The sequence below is a fragment of the Lygodium microphyllum genome, chromosome 15 (assembly GCF_053477565.2).
Source record: "Lygodium microphyllum isolate KBCC chromosome 15, Lygodium_microphyllum_v1.1.10, whole genome shotgun sequence".
In the NCBI taxonomy this organism is placed as follows: domain Eukaryota; kingdom Viridiplantae; phylum Streptophyta; class Polypodiopsida; order Schizaeales; family Lygodiaceae; genus Lygodium; species Lygodium microphyllum.
Window position 1 is genome coordinate 147,860,854 of NC_141149.1, and position 21,388 is coordinate 147,882,241.

A 21,388-nucleotide genomic window follows, 5' to 3' on the forward strand; every position below is an offset into this window, starting at 1 on the left:
TGTATATAACTTTATATTTAAAGTTCAAGACTTGAATCAATTGGATTTTATTAATTCACTTGTTTGTTCAGGTTTAACCACATCAGGATATCATGCATGTCCTATTTGCGGTCCCTCTCTAGTTTCCTCTAGGCCGACACGTTTAAAGAAGGTTATCTATGACAATCATCATCAATTTCTTTCTATTGACCATCCCAAATATGTTCTCCCTACTAATGGAATGACTCCACAATCTCTAACCATTCGAGATTGGAAGGAGAGATGGATTAATGCCGACAGCCACCCTCCACTCGGCATGAGTCGGTAAGAAGTGCATTTCTCTCGATTGACTTTAAAGTATTTAGCATGATGAATTGTTTACATAATATATTGTTTGTTTGTTAGGTTCTCTATATTTTTTTGTCTTCCGTACTGGACTGAACTCAAGATCAATCACCTGTACCCCATGCACATATTCAAAAATGTTGTATCTACATTATGGGATCACTTGATAGGGGCTCGTGATTCAGTCAATGTAAGGGAGGATTTACGTAACATTGGTCGCATGAGATGAGCTTGGCCACCCATTGGACCTAGAGGAAAGATTGAGCTACCCCATGCACTAATACCTTAAGGAAAAGGAATGAGTAAAGTGCTAACAAAAGAAGAACTTCATAAGTTAAATAGTTTTTGTGTGCTCAATAGTGATGTAATGAGCAAATGGGTGACACTATATAATGAAGCAAGGACAAGAAGAAAAAGTGAAAGATAAGCATTTCGCACTAGATATGGACATAATGTCTCATTTCCAGATCATCTAAATAGAATCCCACATCATATTGATATAGATTGGTTACATGAGGAAATGGAGAGAATGGAAAAAGAGGAGGAAATTAATATATCTCAAGAAGAGTGGAAATACGCACGAGGTTGCTTTTCAAAGGTGAGACATACTATCAATTAATTTGTTTCTATAAGTTATATTTTATATAAATAATTGACATGTTTGATCTTTTATCTTTTACTACTAGTGCACATTATTCAATGCACTTTGTTGTGAGGGTAAACATCTTCGAACTCAACGTATAGATGAAAAGAGAAATACCCAAGATTGTGGTGTCCTTGCTCACTTCGAGGATGCCAATGGTACCATGGAAGGTTATTGTGGCTTGATCCAAGATATTCTGAAGCTTGACTTCAGATGATTCTTTATATATGTACTGGATGTCAAGTGGTTTAAAGAAGTGGTAACAAATTTCTTGTACTGGATGTCAAGTGGTTTTGTAATCATTGACTCTACCGAATTTCACCAAAACAAGAATGACACATTAGTACTACCTCAACAATGCGAGCAGGTATATATGCAAAAGCTAAATTTTTAATATGTATACATGTGATGCATATACACAATATAATAAGTATTTAAGTTTCTTGCTTTTGTTTTTCAAATACAGGTTGTTTATCATCCAATGGTAAACAATAACCGATGGTGGTATGTCATCCCTATATCTAATCATTCAAAACCAATATATGGTAATATTACCGACATGGAGATAGCAGATGACAATCCAACAATTAATGATGATGTGCATGATGACACCATAATGGATGATATGCGTGATATAGTACAAGATGAACCTCACGAGGATGTTCAAGGAAATGCAGAAGAAGACAATAATGTGATTGTCGATGATATTGATGAAGTTATTCAGCAATATAGCAACACATCTGATAGTGGGATAGACTTATTTGTTTATTTACCTAGGCCTAGAAGTAGATAGTTTAGCAAGGGCTAATCTCATTGAAGATGAGATGGATCATTCACTGTAACATACTTAATTTGCATAATGATTCAATGTGTATTCTTACTTCTATGGTTTTTATCATGCGCACACGTGCATACTCAAGAATCAATAGTCAAGTTTAAAGCTAAATTGAATTTTTCATAATAAAAAGGAAGTATTTTTTATCATCTTCAAGTAGAGAAATTACGAGATACTTATTGCAATGCTTGCTACTAATTGCATAATAAGGTTTCTGTTGCTTGCCGCTAACTACTTATATCAGGCTTGTCAACTGGAGGAACTGCCATTCATTAGAGAGCAATGAAAAAATAATTATTAACTCTGGTTTTTTTATTCAATGATTCAATGTGTATTCTTAATTCTATGGTTTTTATCACGTGCATGCTTAAGAATGAGTTTCAGGTGGTTAAATAATTATTCACTTTGGTTTTTTAATTATATTAATTCCAATTTTAGGTGGTTAAATAATTGCGCGTCTGGTGGCGCGTCTATATTGGTGTCTATTTGCGCGGATATATAGACGCAAAATTGCGCGTCTGGTGGCGCGTCTATATTGGCGTCTATTTGTGCGGATATATAGACGCAAAATTCGCATCTATTTACACGCTCTTTTACACGCACATATAGATGCAATGATAGACACGCCCGACTTTGCGCGTCTAACATGCACATCTATGCCTCGTTTCTGTTGTAGTGATGTGATGAAACACTAAGCTCAAGCACAAGGTAGTAGAAGCAAGAAAATGGGATGGAGATGGATTATGCCAATGATGTTACTATTGGAGAGAACATGCAAGAATTGGAGAAGAAGATGCAAGATGATAGGAAATTATTCAATGAGAAGAAGAGAGGCACCATGCATGGAGACTAAAAAGCAAGTGTTGCATGCTCTAGTGGCAATCTTGTTGCCACACATTTGGAAGGGGTACGCTAAGTATTCTCTATATAGCCTACATTTGTATTTTTATGGAAGGCCCCCCCTTCAGGATGAGTTTTTTTGCAAAATGGTTTTGGCTCACCTTTAGATCAAAAGCCAAGATCACTTAATTCTTCTTTGTCATGAGAGGTTTCTTTTAGATCTTGGTTTCAACGAAAGCATAAGGAGACCATGTTTTGGATTTAGCTATTTGGTTCAAAGGGAACCTTGTTCACTAGCTCCCATGGCATGCTCTTTTTATCCCTAAGAAGGTCTTGTTACTTGAATGCCTAGCATGGATTAGTTTTCTTAGCCTTCTTTTACTACTCAATGGAGAAATTTATGTGCTAGTACAAGCTCTTGGCAAAGTGCTCTATGTTCCTACGATAGCATCAACCAATCAAACATTTATTAGTGTAGAGAAGTTGGCTTGTATACTATGGGATAGCAGAAAAAAGATCCTTGAGATGCTTAAGCTTTTTGATCCTCATGCACTACAAGATACAGGCCTCATACCGACATTCAAAATGACGCAAATGTTTATAAGAAAAAATACCCATGTCATTGTTAAAAGCATCGGTATAAGCATCTCTATAAAATTATCGCAAAAACTACTGTGACACAGATAGCAACACTTTGCAACACAGATAACGACGACAATAAGGACACGTGTAGAGAAATTAGCGATGGTTATAGAGGAAACAAAATTTTGTGGCAGGGTAGTGCTTTATAATATTCTACAAAGCAATTATACGTGGATATACAATGTTCATCAAGACAAGCACAAATACTTAATCCCATAAGATTGATAACTCATAGAATAAGTACAAGACTAGTGATAGTGCGATTTTATACAAAGGATGATAAATACATCTAAGGAACAATATATGAAATATGCATGCACAAATCATAGGACCAAAAAAGAAGAGGGTGTGAACTCCACGAACCTCACCACATACTACAGATCCTCACCATGACAAAGCTCATCCCGACGTAAAGAAGCATTGAACAGACTCTACAAAATGAACAATTAGACATTAGTCCACCATACATAATGCATTAAAAAAAATAGCGACTATAGACAATAAAGATAATTACTAGGCCACCGCGTGCATACAATCTATCGATGAGTGCAATGAGACCATGTCTCTCTACATATCAAGTTTCCAAACATGTGGGATCACGGTTTGTGATGGAGTGTTGCAAAGAAAACAAAATACAATTTTTAGAAACACGATTATTAGTACAAGTGATATTGCAAATAAGAAAGTGAGAAGAACCAAAAGAAAAGTTACAAAGTCCTCCATATAAATCCTATGGCCGCCACTCCCTAGATGATGCACAACCATTGCCTCAAATCGTGCCCTCGCTGCCTCCTGTATCCTATATCATATTTTTTTTTCCTATATCGTGAAAAAGCTTATATATACATCATCTTATTTAAAAAGATTATTTAATTGATCTATATGATGCCATAATATGGTGATACTATATTCTTACTCAAGTTGATCCCTAATGGCTAACGAAATGGTAAATAGAGGCAACAAATGGTACATTACCCCAATGTAGAATTGGAAATTTTCTATCACTTGCCTCGATGCCAATGCTAGTAACGAGTTGCTTGGCAGTTGCTCAAAGGAGGGCTTGCTCATCATCGTCAGAAACTTCCACATAGCTATCGATGGTTATGGCATGCATGTCCCTCTACAATACACAAAGATATATAAGCACAAGAATATGATAAGGATATTACAAAACCATAATTAAGATTTATTAACAAGGCCTAGCCTAGCCTAGCTTAGCTATTGCATGGTGGTGGAGTGCTCCAACATAATAAACAATTGCATGTATCATATTTCCACTTATGTCCCGCATGATTGCAATAGGCAGAAAAGCTAATGATGATGATGATGTCATGGTGTAAGTGTTCCTCTTGTATTGTAGTAGGCATATAGAACTAGTCTTTCTAGTGGCTATCCACTAATTATAATAGCTATCAAGGGCTACCAAAATCTATGGAGCCTTCTCAAGACTTACAACACTCTTCTTCCTTCCAAAAGAACATATCCCATGATGTATATAGGTCAATGGCCATGACCTACTCAAAATTAATCCTTGCCCTCAATGCCCAAATTATTTTAGTTGCCTTCGTTACAAAGAATGGTGCCCTCATGGTGTCTCCTTCTATTATACACAATTAAATTTCCTGAATTGGAAAAACACTGGCATTCACTTGGAAAAACAATAAAAAAGTTTTCTTAGAGACAAGGAATGTATACCTTTATTCCATAAAACACAAGAAAGTCTCTTGCAAAGTCATAGAGCAATCCCCCCAAGATTTGTTTCACTTTTGTTAATCTTTTGATCGTGTGTGTGAAAATGAAATATTGATGACATATTTGCAATGGTGGAAAATGATCATACCTTGAAGGGAAAGAGAATGCCTGATGAAGTGAGACAAGACTAGTCAATAATGGTGTAACAAATCCATTACTTATCAAAAGGCTTTTAATTTAATGCTTCAACTCAAAGAAAGCCCAACAACAAACATTGAGAACAATAGAGAGACTAGAAAAGCAAAGAAAACTTACATGGCAATGTGCCAAGCATTTAAATTGACCCCAACTTGCATCAACTTAACAAGATCATGGAAAATGGCTTCTAGTTATTTCAGTTAAAGCATTCCAAGAGACAGACCCAAAAATTTCATGCTCAACTTATCCTAGAGTTCTTTTCTCGGCATGTCCAATGATTAGAGACTAAATCCCACCTTGTAGTCTTCTTCTTCCACTAAAGTGGCACCCTTGCAACATCTTACTTGCTCTTATATTATTATAGCATGATTCCATTTTACTACTTTTAGTAGGCTATCTTTCTAGGATACAATCAATTTAAACAGACCCCAACTTGGCTGATCATTTTACTCCGCCTTTTGAGATGGTCAAGAACATTGAAAATATTACAAGCAAGCCTTGATATTATTCAACACAGCTTTTGCAATAAATACTTGAGCAAAAAACATAGATGAAGTAATGTATAATTGTAAAAAATAGTGTACCATAAAACTCCCCTCCCCCACCCCCCGCTATCATGGAAACCAGTACCCTTCACTCTTTGCTTAGAATGTAGTAGGTAGGTGACTTGACATATCACAACATATACCCCAAATATCTATTTTGCAAGGTAAATTGCTAGGTCCTTATTGCTTGAAATGGGCCATCATAAACCATAAATGCCATTGCTATTGCCTGAGTATTACAAGAAGATCACTTCCAACATGGAATAACACAACTGGAAAAGCCCTAGTGATATCAAAGGAAGATCACTTCTAGCATGGAATTATGTACTAATCTTGCAAATAAGAGTATGAGCTACTCAAATTGTTGAGCTTTTACTATTAGAGTAGCATTTAGATCAATTCAGCACTATGTTCCTAGGATAATGAGAGTGATGTTGCAAATTGGTAGCCATATTACTGCTTAATTGGATAAAGAAAAAGAGATGAGCCAGGTACCAAACATCCCAATAGAAATGTATTATCATAGCAACCCATTGTATCAACTGTAGTAAACTAAAGGGGGTGCATATTAGAGCAGCCCATTCAATTAGCTAGTGAAATGTAGGCAACCCATTTTATCAACCAAAAGCCAAAGGGAGTGCATCAGTGTAGCCCATTTTATCAACAGAGGAAAAAGAGAAGTGAGATACCATACATCTCAATAGAAATACACTATCATAGTAGCCCATTTTATCAAGCACTAAACCGAAGGGAGTGCATTAGAACAACATATTTAATGAGTCCGTGAGCTATAAGGAACCCACCTAGTAACCTGAAGGGAGTGCATCTGACCCATGGACCACATTTCAAGCAAGCTCTAATGGCTATCTCTCACCTAGCCGACGCACCTTCAAACCTACGAGTGTAGTGAGCTTACCTCGATACCAAAATGAGTTACCTCCTCCCTCTCACACAGCAGTAGCTCCACAATCCTAGATGCTATCTCAAGTATCCTCAAGCCTCCTCCATTGAGCTCCATCCACTATAGCCACATGCGCATGAGAAAAGAGAAGAGAAGAAGAGCAGCGAAGATGGTGAAGAGCTTCATCCTCTTGATCCCTCACTCCCACACACTCTCACACTCCCTCTCTAAAGAGCACACATACAAGCAAGGTGAAGAGAAGAAGACAAGAAGAGAGGGCTCTTTTGTTAGCCACACACCAAAGAACAAGATTCATTCACTTTTTGAACTTTATATATAAGCCCTAAAATCCCATGGGCACCCATCCCTTTTTACATGACTGGCCGTTGTGGCAACATCCTCTTTCCTATTTCCCTCTTCTTGCCTCATGCCTTAAGCCCATATCCATCTATTCGTTTACAAATGGCACAGGAGGGAGCCTTGTGCTCTTTTACAAGAGTTTTTAGAGTTTTTTTAGGTGCCTTCCATTTAAAATTGAACTTTTTGCATCACCATAGCTTTAGGGGCCGCCTCTATGTCTTTGCTCTTTTTCTATCATTTTTTTGCTCTTTGCTTCATATTTTTGCCATCTCGAATTGAGACTAACACTACCCCCCTATGAGGCAGGTGCTAGCCCCATGGACTTCCAGCTCTTTATTGTGGAGGGGTGGGCTCTGGGGGCAAGTGGCTGGTGGGGTGATGATAGGGCCACATGTGGACTCTGTTGATTGGAAAACTTTGGTAATGATTTGGATGGAGAACCCAAGGTATGTCCAATGGATGATATTGGTAGCCTCCGAAGTTGGTGGTTTGCAGCCTCTTGTTGTACTTGAAAGGAGAAAGTGCTCTACCTAAGGGGAGTGTCTAACTCACCGTGTAATGCTATGTGCTTGTGCCGGTGGAACACGGAGTTGCGTCCAACCAGAGGCAAGCCTGGGTGATATCCCACACTTGAGGATCACGTTCGTGTGAAGGAGGTGCAGTGTGTGTAGCTTAGGGTGGCAGGTCTATGAGTGTTATCGCCCTAGGTATGTCCTGATCTCCTTGAGGTATCCTAAGCATGAAGTGGGGCGTCAAAAAGGGCTAGGGGGTTAGGAACGTAGCCGGCCAACCGAGGCCATCGGGCGTGCCTAACTTGAGGACCCCTAGGTGTAGTGACTGTGAGCTATGTGCCACAACTTGTGTTTAGATGTGTCCTATGCTCCTTTCATTGTTATTTGTTTGCTCTCTTTGTGTTTGGTATTTTCTTTTTCTTTCTTTTTTTCTTGCTGATGTACATGATTCGGGCAGTAGCTAATTGCTAGTTATCATCATCAGAATGTGGTGGGGAAGGGGATTTAATGGAGTGACTCAAAAATTTCTAGCTCTGCATGTAAACCTTAAGGTTAAGCGAACATGGAGAGAGGTGGTTAAGAGGAATGGGTGGTTATAGCGGGTAAATTGGCTGTCACTCATATCCTCGAGAATAGCTAGGCAGAAGAAAGATAGAAGACTGGCTCCCATCATTAGTCAGATCATTGCACATCTATCTATGGCATTAGGATAAAAACAGATTGGGGGGAGACCATGTTCTGTTAATGTGGGATCTTGCTTAAGTAATATTTTTAATACCCTAAGGTAGTTTCATTTGGTAATGAACGCAGGATCGCGACAGGAGGAGAAGTCAGCAATGAAGTAGGTCATGGTAGCATCTAGGCTATCTGAGGTGAAAGTGAGGGTTTGCGCTAAGGTAGTAGTATGCGGGTTATATGTGATGGGGAAGTCATAGAAACCATGGATGTTTGTATCAAAATCTATGCCTACCCTATGAGGATATGCCATGAAGGTGGGGATGTTTCTCTCGGACGGGAGGATATTATAAAAAACCATCCAAGAGAACACATTTTCGTCTCAAATGCATCTCCGCCACAGTGGTAGCACTCATATCTAGGAATAGAAAGAGGCACTTCAAGTACCTTATTTTGCCAATACTCTGCATCCTCAGTGCCCCAGAGGATGGAATTCTTCTCTCTTTGTCTCTACTCTTGATCTTCCAATTCTCTGCTCATTCTCTCCTCCTCTTTTCTTTCAAGGCTCAACTTTTCGGTCATGGTTTCCATCTCTCTATGGTGTTGCTCCTCTTCTTGCTTCCTTTCTTCTTCCCTTGCGGCAAACTCTTCCATGCCTCATTCGATCTAATCTGTTTTTGATGCCAAACCCTCATGTTGCATGATTAAAAGTTTATATTCTCTGTGGATTTTCACTAGCTTTTGATTTTCATCTTCGAGATGTTGCTGCCAGCGTTCCTCCTTGTTATCTTTGGTCTTTATTTCCTATTTTACATCAAATATCTCCTTTTTTTGCATAGCTATTTGCCTCGTCTTTTCAAGCTAGAAGGTTTCAATCAACCCCTTTTCCACTTCCAACTTGGCCCACCACTATCTTTATTTCCTCCTTTGCCTTCTCTAGCTGAGAGACCAGTTCAGCAACATATTCATCATAGTTTTCTCATGGTGCCATAGTAGTAGGGATTGGAGTGGTTGAGGCTTTCACCTTTTGACATTTCAAATCCTACCTAGACTCGACATCTATGGGGCCGATCTTTTTTGCTCCCAGTGGCCATAGTCTCCATACTCTTTCCTTGGGCCAGTTCCTTATTAATGAAATATTGCATCCAAGGCACAAAATTGTTTATATCGGCACTATCCAGGATGCTTGGAGTGAGAGTGGTTGCTTCACTAGTGGGCACCAAGAGGGGTGGGATGGGATGGATGGAAGCCTTGCCCTTTCCTTCGATGACCACAAGCGGTATGACTTCGCGTATATGAGTGCTTGAGCTAGGTACCTCATCCCTAAGTGGACTTAAAGCCCTGAGGTCATCAAGTCGGCTTTGATGTTCTATGCACCGGCGAGTTGCTTTATCCATGACTTCCTCCTTCTTTCTCCTCAACTTTGCCTCCTTTTCCACAGCTGTTCTCTCTCTCTCTTCCTCTATTTTCCTTGATTCTTTTGCTAGCTTTTCAACTTCTTCCTTCTCTTTCTTCTTCCTCTCTTCAGCCTCTTTTTCCGTCTCCTTCTTGGCTTTTTCTAGATCTTATTTTCCCTTCTTCTTGCTCTCATCTTAGTTTCTTGTTGTGAGCTATCTTTTTATTGGGCTTCTTTTCTTTTTTCCTTTTGGTTGAGCCTCCTGATCCTCCTTTTGTGTCTCAATTTCTGTCATGTTTCTCGATGGCTCTTTCTCCTCTGCTGGTGGATTGGCGACCTATCTAGAGTCTCATCCTCTCATTCTTCTCCTTGCTGAGCTTCTTTTACAACTCCTTGGATGAGGGCTTTCAGCACACTTCCATATCCGATGAAAGAGGCTTTCAAGGAAGGTTTCTTTCTGTCGGTACTTTTAGAAGATGGGAGCTCTCCACCTACCTGTTTGTTGCCCATGGCTAATGCTTTGGATAATTGGTCTATAGTCTTGCGCACTTAGCTGTTCCACTGTACCTCATCCAAGGTGTGGATTGCCACATTCTCTAGCACATGCACACTGATTCGGTGCATGAGGGAGTTATAGCACTGACTAGAGAAGAGTGAGTGCACGGATTTTGTCTGCATGCAGGCCTTAGCATTGGGGATATCCTGTATAATGATGCCATTGTTTGTCAAAACATCTTCTCTCTTCATCTTTAGTATAGCATATACATCTCTCTTATGTTTCTTTTCCACTTTAGGTTCCAACCCCAATGCCTTCTCCACCAAGACCTCGTTCAATGGCACCTACAATTGTTTAGCAATCTCCCCTCCTCCCATATTCATCATTTCGCATTCTTGATCGGGATTGTGTACGTTCTCAAAAATTTAACACACTTTGTGTGGTTAGGCTCCTGCACAAACTTCTCTAAGTACCTCAAGAGGTTACACTGTTCCACCACTCTCCTTGCAGCCTCCTCATTGGCTACCACCTCCTCGAGGTCGTGGATATTGCAAAATTTCAGCTGATTATAAGCATGGTTTTCTAAGCTGATGTCGTACTTCGTCCTCTGCTCCTCTGTGAAAGGGAGTCCATGAGCATGATCTTGCTGCAACATCTTTCGTTCCTGTCATGAACCATGATTCCCATTAGTGCTTTCAAAAAAATTATTTGCTAAAAATAAAGAAATCATGTTTGTTGAATGAAAACATTTAAGCTCCTAAATAAACTTTCATTTCAAACTTTTCACCCTTTATTTCAAAATTTTTGTGACATTTTTCCTCAATCACAAGTTAACATGTTTCTTTTCTTTTTGTGTTTAAGTGTAGACTGAGGTTTTCATGACACTGTGTATTTATTATGTGTTTATGCATTTGCTTGATTTTGATTGGTTTTGATTTGACTCACCTTACCCCCTACCCTTGTGGATTTGAGAAGAATCCTTCCTATGATTGAAGGTTAGCAGGCTTAGGGTATCGAGCGTACGGTTTGAGTGTTTACCTTTGCATGAGCCAAGCATTGAAATCTGAATCGTACTCCAACTGAGCTTTGTAGTCCAGATCAAAGGGTCGGTTGCCTACGTGTGTGATGTAAGTAAGGACATCCGTTAGGAAGTCGCCGGAATCGACATGGCTAGCAATGTGTAGCTCTTCCTCGGTCAGGAGGGGATCAAGGTAAGGGTGTCTTTTGATGTACACTTCCATGGGTCAGCCACAAATAGTTAACACCCTATATACAAGGTTGGAGTTCTCATTTCTAGTCTATCATTTTCTTGCTCTTGTTCTCCCACCATAGCTCCCAAACTACAAGCTTTGATTCTTCTCACCTTTCAATTGGTATTGGATTTATGACTACTCGAGCTTGGTTCGTGACTCCTTCAACTTTCTATTATTAGCTACATTCATTGGGTCTCCTTCGCAACAGCCGTAGCCGACCTTCTTGAGCTCTTGTCACTCTGAGGCTTCCCAAGCAGTTTCCCGACCCCTTTGGGCACCCTCAGGGAATTCCAACAAGGGTATTCATTTATCTTCTTTAGGGTTTCTTGTTGTTCACATGTCTACAAGTGTGCATTCAAGAAAGAAGCAACCACCATTGAAGCTTGCTTGCCTCATATCTTCCCACAACCCTTTGTGTGGCAGCTTAGGCTTAGAGTGTGCCTTATTTGGCACCCCTTGAAGCCCTGCCTTGCCTTATTTAGCAGCACTGTGGCCAACAACAAACAGCAACGCAATGACACTATATCTCTAGGCAGCATGGAAAGTTCATCGTCTACCTCATGTTAATCATGCTTCGACTCTTGGGCATTGTGGCACTACTTAGATTGATCCTTGGCATGTCTTGAGCCTTGTAGAGACTTTGGGGCATTGATATTCAGCTCCAATTTGACTGTATGTATAGCAAACTTGCAGTCTATGTGTGCAATAGACATTTACATCTACATTGGAGCTCTTTATATACACTACTTCATGCCAGTATGCTATGCCATTGATGCCTATGCTTGGTGGATGTTGTACACATGCTTTGCCATGATCTTGGCCTAATCTTTGGGCTAAAAATTCATAGTTTTCAGTAGTGAATCACTATTGTACACATGTGAACTTAAGCTCATTTTCTTATTTTGGATATGCCTATTGGATTCAGGCTATGTCTTGGATGTATACATTGATGTAGTGACTCTTGGGGATCGGCATAGAGCTTGGATTGTATTTCGTATCATTGGTTAAGCTTGAGCTTACTTTGCATAGCATTTGTTTCTCCATCTTTGATGTAATTATGGCATGTACTTTGCTTATGTGTGACTTGTCTTAACATGCTTGGCTTATGCCATCTCTTTACATGCTAGTTACATTGTCTTGGAGTTGATTGCTATTATGGCTTACTTAGGCTTCACATTTGATTGCTTGGAGCTTACTTTGGCTATTTTTTGGCTTGCCAAAGTTATAGTTTGGATGTACTTGATGTCTATGGATGCTATATATGGATGTTACACATAGCTTATATGTTCATGATATCTTATTGATGCTTAATCTTGGATCTTCTATTCACTCATGCTTTCATATGCCTTTGTTGAGATTTTATGCTTGATACTTATGGCTTTTGTGCCAGTGGGAGCATCTTTAGATGCTTGATAGACATTGAGCAGGTGGCTTATGCTACTGAGCCCTTTGGATACTTGAGACTACTAGGATCTTCACTTTGGATGATGCTTGCCTTCAACTCTTTGATCCAATGTACTTGCATATGAACTGACTTGGGTTCGTTTTCTGTGAGCTGACACCTACTTGTGTCAAGTCTTGGCAATGGCATGTACATTTTGCTCCGTTGATTGGGGGATGTACTGACTCATTGGCAAATGTTTGTATGACATGCTTGGATGTTGGTTCATGATTATCAACTCTCATATGCCTATACTATGTCCGCATGATGCAAGCTTTGGACTTGGCAATATTTAATTGACTTAGGATCCGCTTTTAGCACTGTCATCTCTCATTTTCACAATTTTGAATATTATTACAACAAGCATTTATGTATGGACTGACATGAAATTTTCATGCTCAATCATCCTTATTTTATGTACGTCTGATGGTACTTGGTAGTCAGCATCATTAAATTCTTGCTTCTCACCATTTTGCCTTGGTTTTGGTAAATTTTTTATCATCTTGTGCAATTTATAGTAAGCAATTTTGAATTGTCTACACTGTTTTAGCTTGCAGTATGGCATCTTCTTACACTGATAATGCTATCTTCAACATAATTAAACTTGATGATATGAATTATGCCTATTAAAAGAGCTAAGTCTGGCAAGTATTGGTGTAGAAATTGCATATAAAGTCACTAAGGTTGAGTGCAGAGCAGCATGAAACTATGACTTATGATGAATGGATGGAGCTTGATAAGTTATGCAAGTCCACCCTCATCTTGTCTCTCACTGAACACGTGTATTATAATGTGGTTGAGGAAGCACAGAGGGCTTGGCAACTTTGGGATAAAATCAAGAACCTCTACGATAAGCAAAGTCCTACAAGTCAAATGTATTGGCTGAAACAGCTTATGGATCTCTGGATGAAAGAGAACATGACCATATCAGTTTATCTGAGCCAGTTTCATGGTATTTTTAAGAACTTGGTTTCGTAGGGCATTGATTTAAAAGAGGATGTCACTTTGTTTTTCTTGCTTGGAACTCTTAATGAGTCCTGGGATGTATTCCGCACTGCCTTATGTGCTTCTACCACTACTCTAAAGCTATTTGATGTTGAGAGCTCTCTTCTATAGGAAGAGATAAGTCGTAAGAATTTGGATGCCTCTTGTGTGTCTCATGCTTTGAAAGTTAGAGGCTGACATGATGGAAATGCAAAGAATGACCATGGTAATGGACGTGGATGTGATTCACAGAAATCTTTGTTGGGATTCACAAAAATCTTGGGACAATGAAAGGCACAAAGACAAGGGGAAAGAGAAAGTGCAAGAAAAGTCTTATGATCACAGCATAGTACGTGCTAAGTCAAGTGTAAAAATTGAAGAGATCAATGTTATATATCCCGAGGATAGTTATGGGGATTATATCCTTACAACATCTTCATCTAGTGTTTCGTAGATGACAGAGATACAATTTATGTATGCACAATGTTGGCTCTTGGACTCGGGTGCATCCTTTAATGTGACACCTTGCGGAAAGTGGTTCCATTCATACCCTACTGTAATATCATTCCTATAAGATTTTGCAGTTTCCTTCTGCTAGTAGTTTTGTTATGCACGATGTACATTATACAGCCTAGCGTAATATCTTTCCTATAAGATTTTGCAGCTTCTCATAAATGTATTTTCTTTGTCGGTTCTTTTTGTTGGAGACTAAAAGGGATTGAATGTTTCCTTTAGCATCAATCCATCAACAACATCATGGCTTCTTCCAAGCCTTATTTCAATCTCTCCTCCATCCTCTTACATTCATGGTGCTACATAAATATTAGGTATGTAGAAATAGGCTACATAAATATAAGCTATACAGATACAATCAAAATCCAGTCCGCTAAGCCTCTGGCTAACTCGGCATGCATTGGAAAGAGCTGCAACCTGATTGCCATATATATACGGGGTTTTAGACAAAGAAAGGGCAACAAGGTTGAAAATTTTAGCACTCGTTACCTCTCTTATTTGTAGGCTTTTCTCACCTCTTGAATACAATTGTCACCCTCACCACATACAAGGGTTACGACCATGTGATTTGAGAACCCTTCACCACACAAAAGGATCACCACCAAGCAATATGGTATTTTTCGCCCTTGGTAGGGGCCTTTCTATTTTCGTAGTGACCCATTATGGGTTTAAACAATGCCAAGGTCATGATTGAGCAATAAGCTCTTAGGAATCAAAATAGTGAGATGGACCACATGTGATAATATGGCAAAGTGTATGAAGTTCTAGCTCAATGTGAGAAAATATAGAACAAAGGAAGTGAATCCCAAACAAACTAATACCATGAAATCTCACCTCTAGATTTTGTCAAGGATTTCTCTTCATCATCAAACTAGATTGACATTTTATTAGAGTGCTCCACCTAGCAGCTATCCTTGCATGCACTCTGCATGCACCAGTGGTTAGGGTCTATGTCCCCTTCGGCATGGACCCCAGTGTCTTGTTGATGCTACAAGGGGATTTCATCCCCTCATTGTGCTTCATCATTGGGGGCTTCACAAAGGTAGTTTTAACGGCCCCCTTCCTTGATGGAGTCCTCATGGCAACATGCAAATAAGCAAACTAGATGCAAATCACCAAGAAGAGAGTTTGGGCGGCATAGCAAAGAGCCAGACGGGTTACATTGAAAGCTTAATGGCTAGAGAGGGCCCGTGATGTATCTGGGGCATTGAGATTTTGCACATCTTCTGTGCCCCTCGATTGGATGATGGCAAGATTCTCTTACGGGATAGGACGTTTCTTAGTAGTTGTCCTCACTTGACACCATTTTGGCTAGCAAAGTGCTCAAAATTCTATACAATTTTAACTTTTCATATCTAGGGATTTCCCTCCAAAATCCAAACTAAGAAATAATGGAAGCATAAATCTAACACAGACAAAACTAGTCCCTTTATTGTACCACCAAACCATGATTTTGCCCACCAAGGGCTAATTTTTTCCTAGATTCATGTTTTTTTCTTGATGGTGTATTTTATAAATTGCATAGCACTTTCTCTCTCCTCAATTTCTTACAAGGCCAAAAATTGACCTCAAAACTCCCCTAATGAGAGACAACCTCATGTAATTAGATAAGCATGATGTGCAAGGTATACATTGTGCTAATGAAGACTACTTTATGAAAATAAATGCAATAGCTTATCTCATAGTTAAATAGCTTATTAATCTAGTGTTTGTTCTATAAAGGAGTTGTGAACAAACGGAATCGTCTTTTTTGGGAATGCCCTCACACTATCTGATATGGAGAAAGATCGGGTCATGGCTCAAGGTAGCCAACCTTAGATATGACTTGGCATGATTGTGGCATTTTTTTTGGGTGATCGAGCCTTCTTGGATGATAGCAGGTGGCAGCTAGTCTCTATAGTTAGTGCAATGACTCTTAGATCTATTTGGATTAAAAGAGATGATTTTGCATTTGGTAGAGCTGCTAACAAAATTCATGTAGAATGTACTACGCTTCTACAAACTTATCTTCTTGCTATGTTTACATTTTTCAAGAAAATGCATTGGATCTTTAAGTGTTTTGCCAAAAAGCCAGCCAATAGGCTTGTAATTATCTTCACTTCACTTATTAAATACAAGTTGAAATTATTAAAAAAACTCTTGATTACCTATTTTTTTATGTGCTTCACCTAAACTCTCTAGCTTTTTACTTTGAATATACTCTTTGAAGGATCGTCCATAATCGCATCTGTTTTGGAGTATTTACGTTCCAAAATTAAATTGGATTTGCTACCTTTCGGATGTTGATATCTTTTCTAAGTTGAATATTCACTAGTGACATCGTCTCAAGCTGGATTAATCTTTCCATGAAATTTCGAGAAGTAACTCTATCTATGGATGACAACCAAATGAATGGTCTTGGGCTCACCTTAAATCTCAGTCTGCCCGATGAGGTGGCACCCAGTCACAGCCGATGACAATGTAAAGCCCTCCCTTTGGACCAAAATGGTACGATGTTGCTACTACCAAGAGTTGAACTCGCACCTTCTAATTTGTAGTCAAGCACCTTACCATCTCACCTATGTGCGCGCAGTTGAAAGGACTATGGATTTCCTAAATTTATATATTAAAAAGTGAATGTGACCACTAAAAACTGCCAAGTCATTGACACATGGCTTGTCTTCGAGCGATAGCCTCCATAGCAGGCAGATCATGGTCTTGGGATGCAACACCTATTATGGATTATTTGATCAATGTACAAAGGTGTCCTGAGGATTATTGCAGGGATGTGATAATTAACTTTAAATGGGACGAAAGGATTGAGCTTATATTGAGATTTCGAGCGTGGCCTTTGCATGAAAGCTCACATACACATGCATCTATATGATAAAGTAGGGGCCCATCTATATAGTAGTGATGGCTAGAGCTCACATACACATGCAATGAATCCAAAAAGGTGTGCATTGTAGCCTGTAAGGAGGGGGTCTTGAGGGGTAGTAGGACCATCCATGGAGCCATTCATGGGCATGCCATGAGAGAGGTCATTGTTTGTGAAAGGACTCGTACCGTAGAGAGAGAAGAACGCACTATGGACAGGTAATAAGTAGGGAATGCAGTTTGATGTTGTCTATAGTTGAAATAAGAAAGCAATTGTATTCTCTGTCCATACATTAGATCTTAGTATTTGATACAGTTAATGAAGCAAGAGTCATGTCGATCAATTATGTTAGTATAATTTTGATGCACGTAAACAATATGGTGGTTGTTATTGTCAATGTGAAGGTGACGAGCACTGTCTTCTCATAATTGTACTATGCTTCCAGGACATTCACAGATTTAGGACGAACCTCTACTCAGGCTCTCTCTCTCTCTCTCTCTCTCTCTCTCAAAATATATATTAGCATGAAATTTCAATGTGATTTGTGTGCAATTCAATGGCTTGTAAGTGTAATATTAATTGATTACCTAAGATGAATGCGATGAACAAAATTTTCCTAATACGCTCATTATCTTGAAACATGCTCAATTAACTTGATGATAATTAATGTAAACACTCTTTTCTCCCAATTTCTTTTCCCTAATACAATAGGTTGCACCCGATTCTAGTAAGAGATGTGTTTCCCATAGTTATGGTCCCTTCGTTCGTGGTCTCATTGGTTGTGGTGGGAGTTTCAATGTTTGGAGAGATCTTTTACTTGGGGGCCATTGTCCACAAGTGGATTCGAGAGATAAAGAAGGAGGAATGGATTTGAGATAAGAGAGCATAAGAGAAGATGACTTAGTCGAAGATTGAGATAGGGGGAATTGAGTTAACTCTCTTCCTCGCAGCCTCTCAGGGTAACTCTCTCTCTCTCTCTCTCTCTCTCTCTCAAGCTTCTTTTTATAAACTCTTAGAGGGATATCCTTCTACTTCCCTCTCTCTACTTCTCTCTCGCAGCTTCTCGAGGTCTCCTTATGCTCTCTCCAAATGCCTCATATTTATAGATAAACGAGAGAAGAAGGGGTGTGGCTGAGAAGAAGTGCTCTTTCTAGAGGGGATCTTGGAAAAATCAACAATCTAATACTCAAATCACAATTTTAATAGTTCCGTTGGCCCCAAAAGGGGGGTAAAACCTCAAGACACTTACGAAGACACTTTGTTAGAAATCTTCCATATCATTTCTTTTCCCTATTCGAAGTGTTTTTTACTGCCTATAAACTGCGATCACGACACACGATTTCACCAGCCTTTTTTTAAAAAATTAAATCTAAAAAACAAGCTTAAAAAAAACTTGCTTTTATTTACATGTCATCCTATTTTAGAAATCTCTATAGATTTTTTGGATATTTACAATAAATAATATCTAAAATATGCTAGTTTTGCCCAAAATCCTAATATTTTTTAACTATCCATACTATACACATTAACACTAGTGATTAATATGGCTCATTACTCTCATTCATGTTGTAACTTCTATGAAGGTTGGCTATAGTCCTTGTCAATCTAGGAAAAATATCGGATTACGACTCTCGATTTTTCTAATTTTTAATTAATAAAAATGGTTATTTATTAATGTTAGTTAGTTTTAACTTTAGTTAGTCTTTAGTTAGTAACCTTACTCACTTATTAATTGATTAACTTTCGAACTAACGAACTCATTTTTAATTTCGTGGAAGTATTACACTCACATTGGATAGGCTAAGCACATTGAGGGTAGCAACCTATTTTGGAAAGCCAATGGAAGCTGCATAGAGATCATCCATGAATCTCTTTTGTTTTACAGCAACAATTCTTAATTCTTTCTTTCTTTCAATAATATATAGCAAGGCATGTTTTATAGATTTATAGGTGCTATATTATTCTTGAACTCAAGATTCTACTTTTGCATAGAGTTGTACATATTTTAGCAAGCTATTCTTTGATAAGATGTCTACAAAATAATGGACAAAATGACTTAGGATTGGGCATTGGAGAAAAACTTTTCTCATTTAAATATTTTTGTAATTTATAATTATCGCTATTGTAAACACCTCATGTTTCCATATCTTGAATTCTTTATTTAGTCAATAACCAATAGTATGCAATCAATGTAGGATAATAGGCTTGCAATTCTCAAAACCCTTTATTTTAATTTTCTTACTAATGTAGAACCCTCAAACATCTACCATACTTCATCTACAACTCAAAATACAATAGTTCTCCTACTACTTTACTCCAAAAAAGTAGAAATTATAGAAGCAAACCCAATTCTAAGGCTTTATCTCCATGTGCATTTCCATCAAACTCCAATGTCACAAAACTTTTAGCCCTATAGGTCTCCCTTTCTTTGCAACTTGTCAAAAAAGCTAATAATATTCTCTCATATTTTTCTCTTTTTTGCAAACTGAAATACCCTCTAAAAACCCACTTTTTCATGTTTTGCCTCTCTTTTTATACATATAAAACCATCTACTAACTCCCCTTCTTTTGCCAAGTGGAAAAAATTCTTAGGGTTTAGAAAAACGAGGATAATTTGTGAGTCTCGGCAGTGCTATGATCAATAGCTCAATGATTGAATCTTCATCGACATTATGTGGCCTTCCAAATGCTACAACTATTGAATGGCCTTCTTGGAGCTTTCAAAAATTGTTGGACTTTGGTGAGCTACCACACGTAGGGAGTTGTTTTCTTATCCCTTACTTCATAATTCATGAGTCTTCATTGTGTTGTCTTTGAGACACATCTAGTCTACCTATGAGACTCAAGCATTCATGGTTCTAGCATCACTTGCTTGTTACTATAGCATTTATTAAGTATGGTTAGTTACTCATGAATATATGTGTGCATCACGTGGGTTAAGTTTTTAAAATATATTTTTTATATTTTTTTAAACATATAAAAGAGTGTAATACAAAGGGATTATTTAGAGATTGAATAGAAAAGGGTTATGCTTTATTTAGGGAAAATTCACAAATAAGGATATTTATAAATAGGCCTTGAATGCACGTAATGTAGAGGATATACATATAGTAACTTTCCCAAGGATATTGTAAGCACACACTATCTTCGTCAGGAGAAGAGCTTACTAGCCAAGGAAGGTAGTGGACTAGCTCTCTCTAAACCCAACTAAGCATGAACAAAGGCCTTTCCAATAAATTTGTATTTGACCAATTGTGGAACCTCCATTTTAGAGGGTATTTTCCCATGAGAAATCTAATGTGCCCGCCTAAGCACGTTTTTAGTGGTCCATCAAGAAATGAATCTAAGTGTTGCTGCCCAGCACTCCCATGGAATATTATAAGGTTTGTCGCCTAGGGTTTCTTAAGTTCGCCTAGCAATGGAACGTTCGTGGCCAAACCCACTCAGGTCAACCTAAAATTTGAGTCCCTAGTGGTCAAGGTCTCCTAATAGCATTCCAGCGTCAATTCTTGAACATTCTACTTTATGCAAAGATAAATAAGCCAAAGCAAACCCATGCCGCACTTGGTTCAAAGAGAATGGGAAATGAGAGGAATGCGCTACTCAACCTTCCTACCCGTAGGGCATAGTCCCATTCTGGGTCCCATTCCGATCGAATGTTGTTAAAACCTTGTGAGAAGCCTCCCTGTCATGTTAACATGACATTGAGTTGGTCCCAACAAGTAGGAATATTTATACCATCTAAGTCTCCATCCCATGTGTTGGGTAGTTGCACTAATATTTTGCCTAATCTTGGTGCAAACATATTGTCTGTACAAGTTTGAGAAGGCTTTTTCCCAACAATATCACCAAACAAAATCTGAAGCATCTTGTCCTGAAACTCAATTGAGGCTTGATGTTCATCCCAAAGTGCTTGCATTTGAATTAGTCTCTGAATAATTCTATAATCCTCCCCTTGCATTCCACAAAGCCATTTTTAACCTCTTCCCTGGATTTCCCCCCCCACAGAAGTTCTTTAAAGGCTCCCATGACATTCCCACTCATGCTGTATTAGCAAGTTTTAAACCCTCTTTTCATTGGTTCTCCTCAAATTCACTCTAACTGCCAGATTCAAAAACCATCTTTCCTATTGCAACTCCCACAAGCCTATTTTTCTAACCGAATTAAAAGGCCCTTCCCTTTTGAACCCTCCGAACGCCTAAATTTCTTTCCCCTCTTAAAGCTTTGAGGAGGAAGCCTATAAGGTCTTCTAAAGCCCGATTCCGAAAGACGGTGCAATCA